Below are 12,142 nucleotides of genomic sequence, written 5' to 3'. Positions count from 1 at the left end.
GATAAAGGCCATAAACGTGATAAACTCCATAAACGTGATAAACGCCATAAACATGATAAACGCCATAAACGTGATAAACTCCACAAACGTGATAAACGCCATAAACGTGATAAACTCCATAAACGTGATAAACTCCATAAACGTGATAAACGCCATAAACGTGATAAATGTGATAAACTCCATAAACGTGATAAACTCCATAAACGTGATAAAGGCCATAAACGTGATAAACTCCATAAACGTGATAAACTCCATAAACATGATAAACGCCATAAACGTGATAAATGTGATAAACTCCATAAACGTGATAAACTCCGTAAACGTGATAAAGGCCATAAACGTGATAAACTCCATAAACGTGATAAACGCCATAAACATGATAAACGCCATAAACGTGATAAACTCCATAAACGTGATAAACTCCATAAACGTGATAAACTCCATAAACGTGATAAACGCCATAAACGTGATAAACGCCATAAACGTGATAAACTCCATAAACGTGATAAACGCCATAAACGTGATAAACTCCATAAACGTGATAAACTCCATAAACGTGATAAACTCCATAAACGTGATAAACGCCATAAACGTGATAAACGCCATAAACTCCATAAACGTGATAAACGCCATAAACGTGATAATCTCCATAAACGTGATAAACGCCATAAACGTGATAAACGCCATAAACGTGATAAACTCCATAAACGTGATAAACTCCATAAACGTGATAAACGTGATAAACGCCATAAACGTGATAAACGCCATAAACGTGATAAACTCCATAAACGTGATAAACTCCATAAACGTGACAAACGCCATAAACGTGATAATCTCCATAAACGTGATAAACTCCATAAACTCCATAAACGTGATAAACTCCATAAACGTGATAAACTCCATAAACGTGATAAACTCCATAAACTCCATAAACGTGATAAACTCCATAAACGTGATAAACGCCATAAACGTGATAAACGCCATAAACGTGATAAACTCCATAAACGTGATAAACTCCATAAACGTGATAAACTCCATAAACGTGATAAACTCCATAAACGTGATAAACGCCATAAACATGATAAACGCCATAAACTCCATAAACGTGATAAACTCCATAAACTCCATAAACGTGATAAACTCCATAAACGTGATAAACGCCATAAACGTGATAAACTCCATAAACGTGATAAACTCCATAAACGTGATAAACTCCATAAACTCCATAAACGTGATAAACTCCATAAACGTGATAAACGCCATAAACGTGATAAATTCCATAAACGTGATAAACGCCATAAACGTGATAAACGCCATAAACGTGATAAACTCCATAAACGTGATAAACTCCATAAACGTGATAAACGCCATAAACGTGATAAATTCCATAAATGTGATAAACTCCATAAACGTGATAAACGCCATAAACGTGATAAACTCCGTAAACTCCATAAACGTGATAAACTCCATAAACGTGATAAACGCCATAAACGTGATAAACTCCATAAACGTGATAAACGCCATAAACGTGATAAACGCCATAAACTCCATAAACGTGATAAACTCCATAAACGTGATAAACGCCATAAACGTGATAAACTCCATAAACGTGATAAACGCCATAAACGTGATAAACTCCATAAACTCCATAAACGTGATAAACTCCATAAACGTGATAAACGCCATAAACGTGATAAATTCCATAAACGTGATAAATTCCATAAATGTGATAAACTCCATAAACGTGATAAACTCCATAAACGTGATAAACGCCATAAACGTGATAAACGCCATAAACGTGATAAACTCCATAAACGTGATAAACTCCATAAACGTGATAAACTCCATAAACATGATAAACGTGATAAACTCCATAAACGTGATAAACTCCATAAACGTGATAAACGCCATAAACGTGATAAACTCCATAAACGTGATAAACTCCATAAACGTGATAAACTCCATAAACGTGATAAACTCCATAAACGTGATAAACTCCATAAACGTGATAATTTTGTCTTTTTTTGTTTTGCTCTGTAATTTGTGCTGCTTGTGCTTCAGTCTCAGTGCTGCCTTTAACCCTTGTGCTATCTTATGACCCCCCCCTTCCATTGACGTGTTCTCCCTACCATGACAAAGGTGGGTAAAGGTGGAAAGATTTCATGTAATCCATGGACACCAGTGAAGATCACAAATCATTGAAGAAAAAAGGTTCAGAGCACTGTCTAGTGGGTCTAGATGACCCACCTCCCAACGTTAAAGTGCCTAGGATAGCACAAGGGTTACACATTTAATTAGGATGTTTTAGAATTGAACTTCCTCTGGAATGCTGTTACAGAAAAATCCTATTCTGTGTAAAACGCAGGAAGAATGACCCCTTCATTTGATTCACTCTGTTGAAAATATCAAGTGTTTCTGAGTTTGTTCCCTGTTCTGAGTGTGAAAGTGTCAGCCACACCCACAGGATGCTTGAACATGGCTCGACTCTGCCATGCAAATGATAGACTGCTCTTTCTATGTTCATCTATGGAACTCATGTTATGGTAAACACATGTATGTTATTTGAGGATGTCCAGAGAAATGTTAGCCTTCATATTGTGTTTCTTCATGTCTGACAAAAAGCTGGAATGTGGAAATCTGTGGTGACCGGGATGCTGCCTTACCTCTATTACTGCCTTAATGTGATTAACCAAAGTTTCCTCTACTAACCTCATGACTTATGGTTAACATTAAATGTCTGATGATTAAGAATAAAAGTGGAGTGTTCTGCATGTGCCGGTTTACTCTGGTCACTGAGATGCTGCATATAGAAAAGACCAGGGAACGGTTCTGAAAATGATGGTTCTGTTGCTGCTGACAGAAGTCTTTAGATAATACTAGTGATTACTTTAGGAGCGGCATTGGTGCAGTGGTAGAAATGTTGCAGGTTCAATATGTGGAGGTGTCCTTGGGCAACACACTGACCCCCACCTCGCCTCTGGTGGAAGGTTGGCAACAGTGTTCGGGAGCAGAGCCGCCACCAGTGTGTGGACACGTCTGTGACAGTATTAGTAAGTAAGTATAAGTATACGCTTTTTACCATTTGAAAGCTTGGGCGTGTACTTCAGCGTCCTGTCACTGCAGGGAATCAAACTATGAGAGAGTTTTGGCACAGATGTCAATTCTCCATCGTGAAACAGGAAGTGTGTGTGAGAGACTTTAACCTGATGAGAAAAACAGGAAGTACAGACAGATCAGAGCAGTTAGGCGTGGGGGGGGGGGGTATAGGAACATACAGCAGGAAGATTTTAAAGTGAGACGCTCGTCGGCTTTGGGAGACCTGCTGACCGCTGGTACATTTTTATTTCCCACTATTTGGATGAAAACTCAAAGAGGAAATGTTTTCGTACTTCCTAGAAGATGAAAAATCCCAGACTTACACACAAATATGAAGATGACCTAAAATGTCTCGATTACCTTTGAAAACGACCTGCTTACCAAGACAATGAGCTCTTTCAGTCTGGGGGTTCGAATCCCCACAGGGGGGATCCGCTTCCCTTTTGACGCTTCCTCACACCTCCCCTCTGGCGTCCTCGTGGTTCTGCAGCAGAACCGTCCATGTTCCTGCAGAGATGTGTTTGTGACTTTGTGTCACAGATGAAAAACCACAGACGTGTTTTTGTATCAAGCGTGCAAGCCAGAAAACTGAAGAAGTTACACAAACATTATCCACACGTGTGAGAACAACACAAAGCAGAATTTGCTGCACATGCACACCTGTAAGGGTTACAAACAGAGAATGTTCATCAGGACATGAATCCACCGTCTGCGTGTTCATCAGGACATGAATCCACCGTCTGCGTGTTCATCAGGACATGAATCCACCGTCTGCGTGTTCATCAGGACATGAATCCACCGTCTGCGTGTTCATCAGGACATGAATCCACCGTCTGCGTGTTCATCAGGACATGAATCCACCGTCTGCGTGTTCATCAGGACATGAATCCACCGTCTGCGTGTTCATCAGGACATGAATCCACCGTCTGCGTGTTCATCAGGACATGAATCTACCGTCCGTACGTTCATCAGGACATGAATCCACCGTCTGCGTGTTCATCAGGACATGAATCCACCGTCTGCGTGTTCATCAGGACATGAATCCACCGTCTGCGTGTTCATCAGGACATGAATCCACCGTCTGCGTGTTCATCAGGACATGAATCCACCGTCTGCGTGTTCATCAGGACATGAATCCACCGTCTGCGTGTTCATCAGGACATGAATCTACCGTCCGTACGTTCATCAGGACATGAATCCACCGTCTGCGTGTTCATCAGGACATGAATCCACCGTCTGCGTGTTCATCAGGACATGAATCCACCGTCTGCGTGTTCATCAGGACATGAATCCACCGTCTGCGTGTTCATCAGGACATGAATCTACCGTCCGTACGTTCATCAGGACATGAATCCACCGTCTGCGTGTTCATCAGGACATGAATCCACCGTCTGCGTGTTCATCAGGACATGAATCCACCGTCTGCGTGTTCATCAGGACATGAATCCACCGTCTGCGTGTTCATCAGGACATGAATCCACCGTCTGCGTGTTCATCAGGACATGAATCCACCGTCTGCGTGTTCATCAGGACATGAATCCACCGTCTGCGTGTTCATCAGGACATGAATCCACCGTCTGCGTGTTCATCAGGACATGAATCCACCGTCTGCGTGTTCATCAGGACATGAATCCACCGTCTGCGTGTTCATCAGGACATGAATCCACCGTCTGCGTGTTCATCAGGACATGAATCTACCGTCTGCACGTTCATCAGGACATGAATCCACCGTCTGCGTGTTCATCAGGACATGAATCTACCGTCTGCGTGTTCATCAGGACATGAATCCACCGTCTGCGTGTTCATCAGGACATGAATCCACCGTCTGCGTGTTCATCAGGACATGAATCCACCGTCTGCGTGTTCATCAGGACATGAATCCACCGTCCGTACGTTCATCAGGACATGAATCCACCGTCTGCGTGTTCATCAGGACATGAATCCACCGTCCGTACGTTCATCTGGACATGAATCTACCGTCTGCGTGTTCATCAGGACATGAATCTACCGTCTGCGTGTTCATCAGGACATGAATCCACCGTCTGCGTGTTCATCAGGACATGAATCCACCGTCTGCGTGTTCATCAGGACATGAATCCACCGTCTGCGTGTTCATCAGGACATGAATCTACCGTCCGTACGTTCATCAGGACATGAATCCACCGTCTGCGTGTTCATCAGGACATGAATCCACCGTCTGCGTGTTCATCAGGACATGAATCCACCGTCTGCGTGTTCATCAGGACATGAATCCACCGTCTGCGTGTTCATCAGGACATGAATCTACCGTCCGTACGTTCATCAGGACATGAATCCACCGTCTGCGTGTTCATCAGGACATGAATCCACCGTCTGCGTGTTCATCAGGACATGAATCCACCGTCTGCGTGTTCATCAGGACATGAATCCACCGTCTGCGTGTTCATCAGGACATGAATCCACCGTCTGCGTGTTCATCAGGACATGAATCCACCGTCTGCGTGTTCATCAGGACATGAATCCACCGTCTGCGTGTTCATCAGAACATGAATCTACCGTCTGCACGTTCATCAGGACATGAATCCACCGTCTGCGTGTTCATCAGGACATGAATCTACCGTCCGTACGTTCATCAGGACATGAATCCACCGTCTGCGTGTTCATCAGGACATGAATCCACCGTCTGCGTGTTCATCAGGACATGAATCCACCGTCTGCGTGTTCATCAGGACATGAATCCACCGTCTGCGTGTTCATCAGGACATGAATCCACCGTCTGCGTGTTCATCAGGACATGAATCCACCGTCTGCGTGTTCATCAGGACATGAATCTACCGTCCGTACGTTCATCAGGACATGAATCCACCGTCTGCGTGTTCATCAGGACATGAATCCACCGTCTGCGTGTTCATCAGGACATGAATCCACCGTCTGCGTGTTCATCAGGACATGAATCCACCGTCTGCGTGTTCATCAGGACATGAATCCACCGTCTGCGTGTTCATCAGGACATGAATCCACCGTCTGCGTGTTCATCAGGACATGAATCCACCGTCTGCGTGTTCATCAGGACATGAATCCACCGTCTGCGTGTTCATCAGGACATGAATCCACCGTCTGCGTGTTCATCAGGACATGAATCCACCGTCTGCGTGTTCATCAGGACATGAATCCACCGTCTGTTCATCAGGACATGAATCCACCGTCTGCGTGTTCATCAGGACATGAATCCACCGTCTGTTCATCAGGACATGAATCCACCGTATGCGTGTTCATCAGGACATGAATCCACCGTCTGCGTGTTCATCAGGACATGAATCCACCGTCTGCGTGTTCATCAGGATATGAATCCACCGTCTGCGTGTTCATCAGGACATGAATCCACCGTCTGCGTGTTCATCAGGACATGAATCCACCGTCTGCGTGTTCATCAGGACATGAATCCACCGTCTGCGTGTTCATCAGGACATGAATCCACCGTCTGCGTGTTCATCAGGACATGAACCTACTGTCCGTACGTTCATCAGGACATGAATCCACCGTCTGGGTGTTCATCAGGACATGAATCCACCGTCTGCGTGTTCATCTGGACATGAATCCACCGTCTGCGTGTTCATCAGGACATGAATCCACCGTCTGCGTGTTCATCAGGACATGAATCCACCGTCTGCGTGTTCATCAGGACATGAATCCACCGTCTGCGTGTTCATCAGGACATGAATCCACCGTCTGCGTGTTCATCAGGACATGAATCCACCGTCTGCGTGTTCATCAGGACATGAATCCACCGTCTGCGTGTTCATCAGGACATGAATCCACCGTCTGCGTGTTCATCAGGACATGAATCCACCGTCTGCGTGTTCATCAGGACATGAATCCACCGTCTGCGTGTTCATCAGGACATGAATCCACCGTCTGCGTGTTCATCAGGACATGAATCCACCGTCTGCGTGTTCATCAGGACATGAATCCACCGTCTGCGTGTTCATCAGGACATGAATCCACCGTCTGCGTGTTCATCAGGACATGAATCCACCGTCTGCGTGTTCATCAGGACATGAATCCACCGTCTGCGTGTTCATCAGGACATGAATCCACCGTCTGCGTGTTCATCAGGACATGAATCCACCGTCTGCGTGTTCATCAGGACATGAATCCACCGTCTGCGTGTTCATCAGGACATGAATCTACCGTCTGCGTGTTCATCTGGACATGAATCCACCGTCTGCGTGTTCATCAGGACATGAATCCACCGTCTGCGTGTTCATCAGGACATGAATCCACCGTCTGCGTGTTCATCAGGACATGAATCCACCGTCTGCGTGTTCATCTGGACATGAATCCACCGTCTGCGTGTTCATCAGGACATGAATCCACCGTCTGCGTGTTCATCAGGACATGAATCCACCGTCTGCGTGTTCATCAGGACATGAATCCACCGTCTGCGTGTTCATCAGGACATGAATCCACCGTCTGCGTGTTCATCAGGACATGAACCTACCGTCCGTACGTTCATCAGGACATGAATCCACCGTCTGCGTGTTCATCAGGACATGAATCCACCGTCTGCGTGTTCATCAGGACATGAATCCACCGTCTGCGTGTTCATCAGGACATGAACCTACCGTCCGTACGTTCATCAGGACATGAATCCACCGTCTGCGTGTTCATCAGGACATGAATCCACCGTCTGCGTGTTCATCAGGACATGAATCCACCGTCTGCGTGTTCATCAGGACATGAATCCACCGTCTGCGTGTTCATCAGGACATGAATCCACCGTCTGCGTGTTCATCAGGACATGAATCCACCGTCTGCGTGTTCATCAGGACATGAATCCACCGTCTGCGTGTTCATCTGGACATGAATCCACCGTCTGCGTGTTCATCAGGACATGAATCCACCGTCTGCGTGTTCATCAGGACATGAATCCACCATCTGCGTGTTCATCAGGACATGAATCCACCGTCTGCGTGTTCATCAGGACATGAATCCACCGTCTGCGTGTTCATCAGGACATGAATCCACCGTCTGCGTGTTCATCAGGACATGAATCCACCGTCTGCGTGTTCATCAGGACATGAATCCACCGTCTGCGTGTTCATCAGGACATGCATCCACCGTCTGCGTGTTCATCTGGACATGAATCCACCGTCTGCGTGTTCATCAGGACATGAATCCACCGTCTGCGTGTTCATCAGGACATGAATCCACCGTCTGCGTGTTCATCAGGACATGAATCCACCGTCTGCGTGTTCATCAGGACATGAATCCACCGTCTGCGTGTTCATCAGGACATGAATCCACCGTCTGCGTGTTCATCAGGACATGAATCCACCGTCTGCGTGTTCATCAGGACATGAATCCACCGTCTGCGTGTTCATCAGGACATGAATCCACCGTCTGCGTAGAAGACTACAGAAACTACAGAAGAAATATCATGAATAAAAATAAAAAGAATAACGGAGTAGCAGCTCTTTATCTCTCATAGACATCTATGGGAGTTTGGCTTTTTGGAGCCACTTCCTGTTTGGAATGCCAGCAGAGAGGGGTAGCTCAGTCCAGTTCTCATATACAGTCAGTGGTAACAACAGTACACGTCTAACCGAATGGCCAGTACATTCACGGTAAAAGTGATCTGTATAGAACATCCATGTCGGAGCATCGGCTCCTTCAAACAAACTGCTCTGAATGTTTCCGTTTCCTCATCCAACCGCATTCTGAACCTGACCTCCACTGAAGGTCAAAACTCAGTCCCGTGTAAAAACAGGCAGTTCTGGCCTGAATCCTGAACCCTCCAAGAAAAGCCATTGATGCCACACTAAATGTGTACTAAATATACTTTATGGAGAAAATGTTGCTGCTTATGGAGCCACAGAATCCATCAGTGAGAATAGATTTGTGAAAAATGGAAAACGCCGTATTTCCCCACAGTTTTTGATCCTGTGACAGTAATGTTGTTCTATTCTGATGAACCGTCCTCCATGTTTCACGTGCACACACGCCGTGCACAATGTCGAAAGACAGCCTGGAGCAGTTTTTTCTTCCCCTGCCGTGTTCTGGAGCTTGTAGATGTTGTGTCATCACTTCTTTCAGCATTTCCTCAAAGACTTCAGAGAGAAACGTCTGGCGGCCGCAGTTACAACCAGATCTGTTTGGTTTGACGGATTCCTGTTTTTACACTAGAGATGACAAACCTTTGTTTCTTGTTTAAAGCTGACAGAAACGGCGGGAAAATCTTCCATCCGGCTTCTTCTGCACATCAGCTTGTAGTGCGTAATACTGTGAGGTTAATATCTGCCTCCCCATCGCGTTCCAGATGACTTCACATTATGTAAGACGTGCTCCTTCATGTCTCCTTCTGGCCTGATAATCTTCCAAATATCCCATAATATGTCATGTGCTATTTCTGTAAATCTCATGTCTTTTAAGGATTAAAAGTTTTTTCATGGAGGCGACCAGAATTCAAAATCTTTGTCAAATGATGATCAAGAGTTTAGAAAATCCAGTTTAATGAAAAAAGAAATAAGGCTAAATGTCTGACACCCAATAAAAACAGGTTTAACCAACGTGAAGGAAGAACCGGGTCCTGTCAGAACATTCAGACGCTCTTAGAGCAGAACCGGGTCATGTCAGAACATTCAGACGCTCCGAGAGCAGAACCGGGTCCTGTCAGAACATTCAGATGCTCCGAGAGCAGAACCGGGTCCTGTCAGAACATTCAGATGCTCCGAGAGCAGAACCGGGTCCTGTCAGAACATTCAGACGCTCCGAGAGCAGAACCGGGTCATGTCAGAACATTCAGACGCTCTGAGAGCAGAACCGGGTCCTGTCAGAACATTCAGACGCTCTGAGAGCAGAACCGGGTCATGTCAGAACATTCAGACGCTCCGAGAGCAGAACCGGGTCCTGTCAGAACATTCAGACGCTCCGAGAGCAGAACCGGGTCCTGTCAGAACATTCAGACGCTCCGAGAGCAGAACCGGGTCCTGTCAGAACATTCAGACGCTCCGAGAGCAGAACCGGGTCCTGTCAGAACATTCAGACGCTCCGAGAGCAGAACCGGGTCCTGTCAGAACATTCAGACGCTCCGAGAGCAGAATCGGGTCCTGTCAGAACATTCAGACGCTCCGAGAGCAGAACCGGGTCCTGTCAGAACATTCAGACGCTCCGAGAGCAGAACCGGGTCCTGTCAGAACATTCAGACGCTCCGAGAGCAGAACCGGGTCCTGTCAGAACATTCAGACGCTCCGAGAGCAGAACCGGGTCCTGTCAGAACATTCAGACGCTCCGAGAGCAGAACCGGGTCCTGTCAGAACATTCAGACGCTCCGAGAGCAGAACCGGGTCCTGTCAGAACATTCAGACGCTCCGAGAGCAGAACCGGGTCCTGTCAGAACATTCAGACGCTCCGAGAGCAGAACCGGGTCCTGTCAGAACATTCAGACGCTCCGAGAGCAGAACCGGGTCCTGTCAGAACATTCAGACGCTCCAAGAGCAGAATCGGGTCCTGTCAGAACATTCAGACGCTCCGAGAGCAGAACCGGGTCCTGTCAGAACATTCAGACGCTCCGAGAGCAGAACCGGGTCCTGTCAGAACATTCAGATGCTCCGAGAGCAGAACCGGGTCCTGTCAGAACATTCAGACGCTCCGAGAGCAGAACCGGGTCCTGTCAGAACATTCAGACGCTCCGAGAGCAGAACCGGGTCATGTCAGAACATTCAGACGCTCCGAGAGCAGAACCGGGTCCTGTCAGAACATTCAGACGCTCCGAGAGCAGAATCGGGTCCTGTCAGAACATTCAGACGCTCCGAGAGCAGAACCGGGTCCTGTCAGAACATTCAGACGCTCCGAGAGCAGAACCGGGTCCTGTCAGAACATTCAGACGCTCCGAGAGCAGAACCGGGTCCTGTCAGAACATTCAGACGCTCCGAGAGCAGAATCGGGTCCTGTCAGAACATTCAGACGCTCCGAGAGCAGAACCGGGTCCTGTCAGAACATTCAGACGCTCCGAGAGCAGAACCGGGTCCTGTCAGAACATTCAGACGCTCCGAGAGCAGAACCGGGTCATGTCAGAACATTCAGACGCTCCGAGAGCAGAACCGGGTCCTGTCAGAACATTCAGACGCTCCGAGAGCAGAACCGGGTCCTGTCAGAACATTCAGACGCTCCGAGAGCAGAACCGGGTCATGTCAGAACATTCAGACGCTCCGAGAGCAGAACCGGGTCATGTCAGAACATTCAGACGCTCCGAGAGCAGAACCGGATCATGTCAGAACATTCAGACGCTCTGAGAGCAGAACCGGGTCATGTCAGAACATTCAGACGCTCTTAGAGCAGAACCGGGTCATGTCAGAACATTCAGACGCTCCGAGAGCAGAACCGGGTCCTGTCAGAACATTCAGACGCTCTGAGAGCAGAACCGGGTCATGTCAGAACATTCAGACACTCTTAGAGCAGAACCGGGTCATGTCAGAACATTCAGACGCTCCGAGAGCAGAACCGGGTCCTGTCAGAACATTCAGACGCTCTGAGAGCAGAACCGGGTCATGTCAGAACATTCAGACGCTCCGAGAGCAGAACCGGGTCCTGTCAGAACATTCAGACGCTCCGAGAGCAGAACCGGGTCATGTCAGAACATTCAGACGCTCTTAGAGCAGAACCGGGTCATGTCAGAACATTCAGACGCTCTGAGAGCAGAACCGGGTCATGTCAGAACATTCAGACGCTCTTAGAGCAGAACCGGGTCATGTCAGAACATTCAGACGCTCTGAGAGCAGAACCGGGTCATGTCAGAACATTCAGACGCTCTTAGAGCAGAACCGGGTCATGTCAGAACATTCAGACGCTCTGAGAGCAGAACCGGGTCCTGTCAGAACATTCAGACGCTCCGAGAGCAGAACCGGGTCCTGTCAGAACATTCAGACGCTCCGAGAGCAGAACCGGGTCATGTCAGAACATTCAGACGCTCTGATGTGACATTAAGATCATTATGAAAAGGTTAAAGCCTGAAAAGAAACAACAGAGTTCTGGTTCTTTTCCTGTCAGAAATGCTTCTCCTCCTGCA

This window comes from Oryzias latipes, chromosome 5 (genome assembly GCF_053564925.1).
Source record: "Oryzias latipes strain Hd-rR chromosome 5, Olatipes_Hd-rR_3.1".
In the NCBI taxonomy this organism is placed as follows: Eukaryota; Metazoa; Chordata; class Actinopteri; order Beloniformes; family Adrianichthyidae; genus Oryzias; species Oryzias latipes.
Note: the sequence above shows the minus strand (reverse complement) of the source record.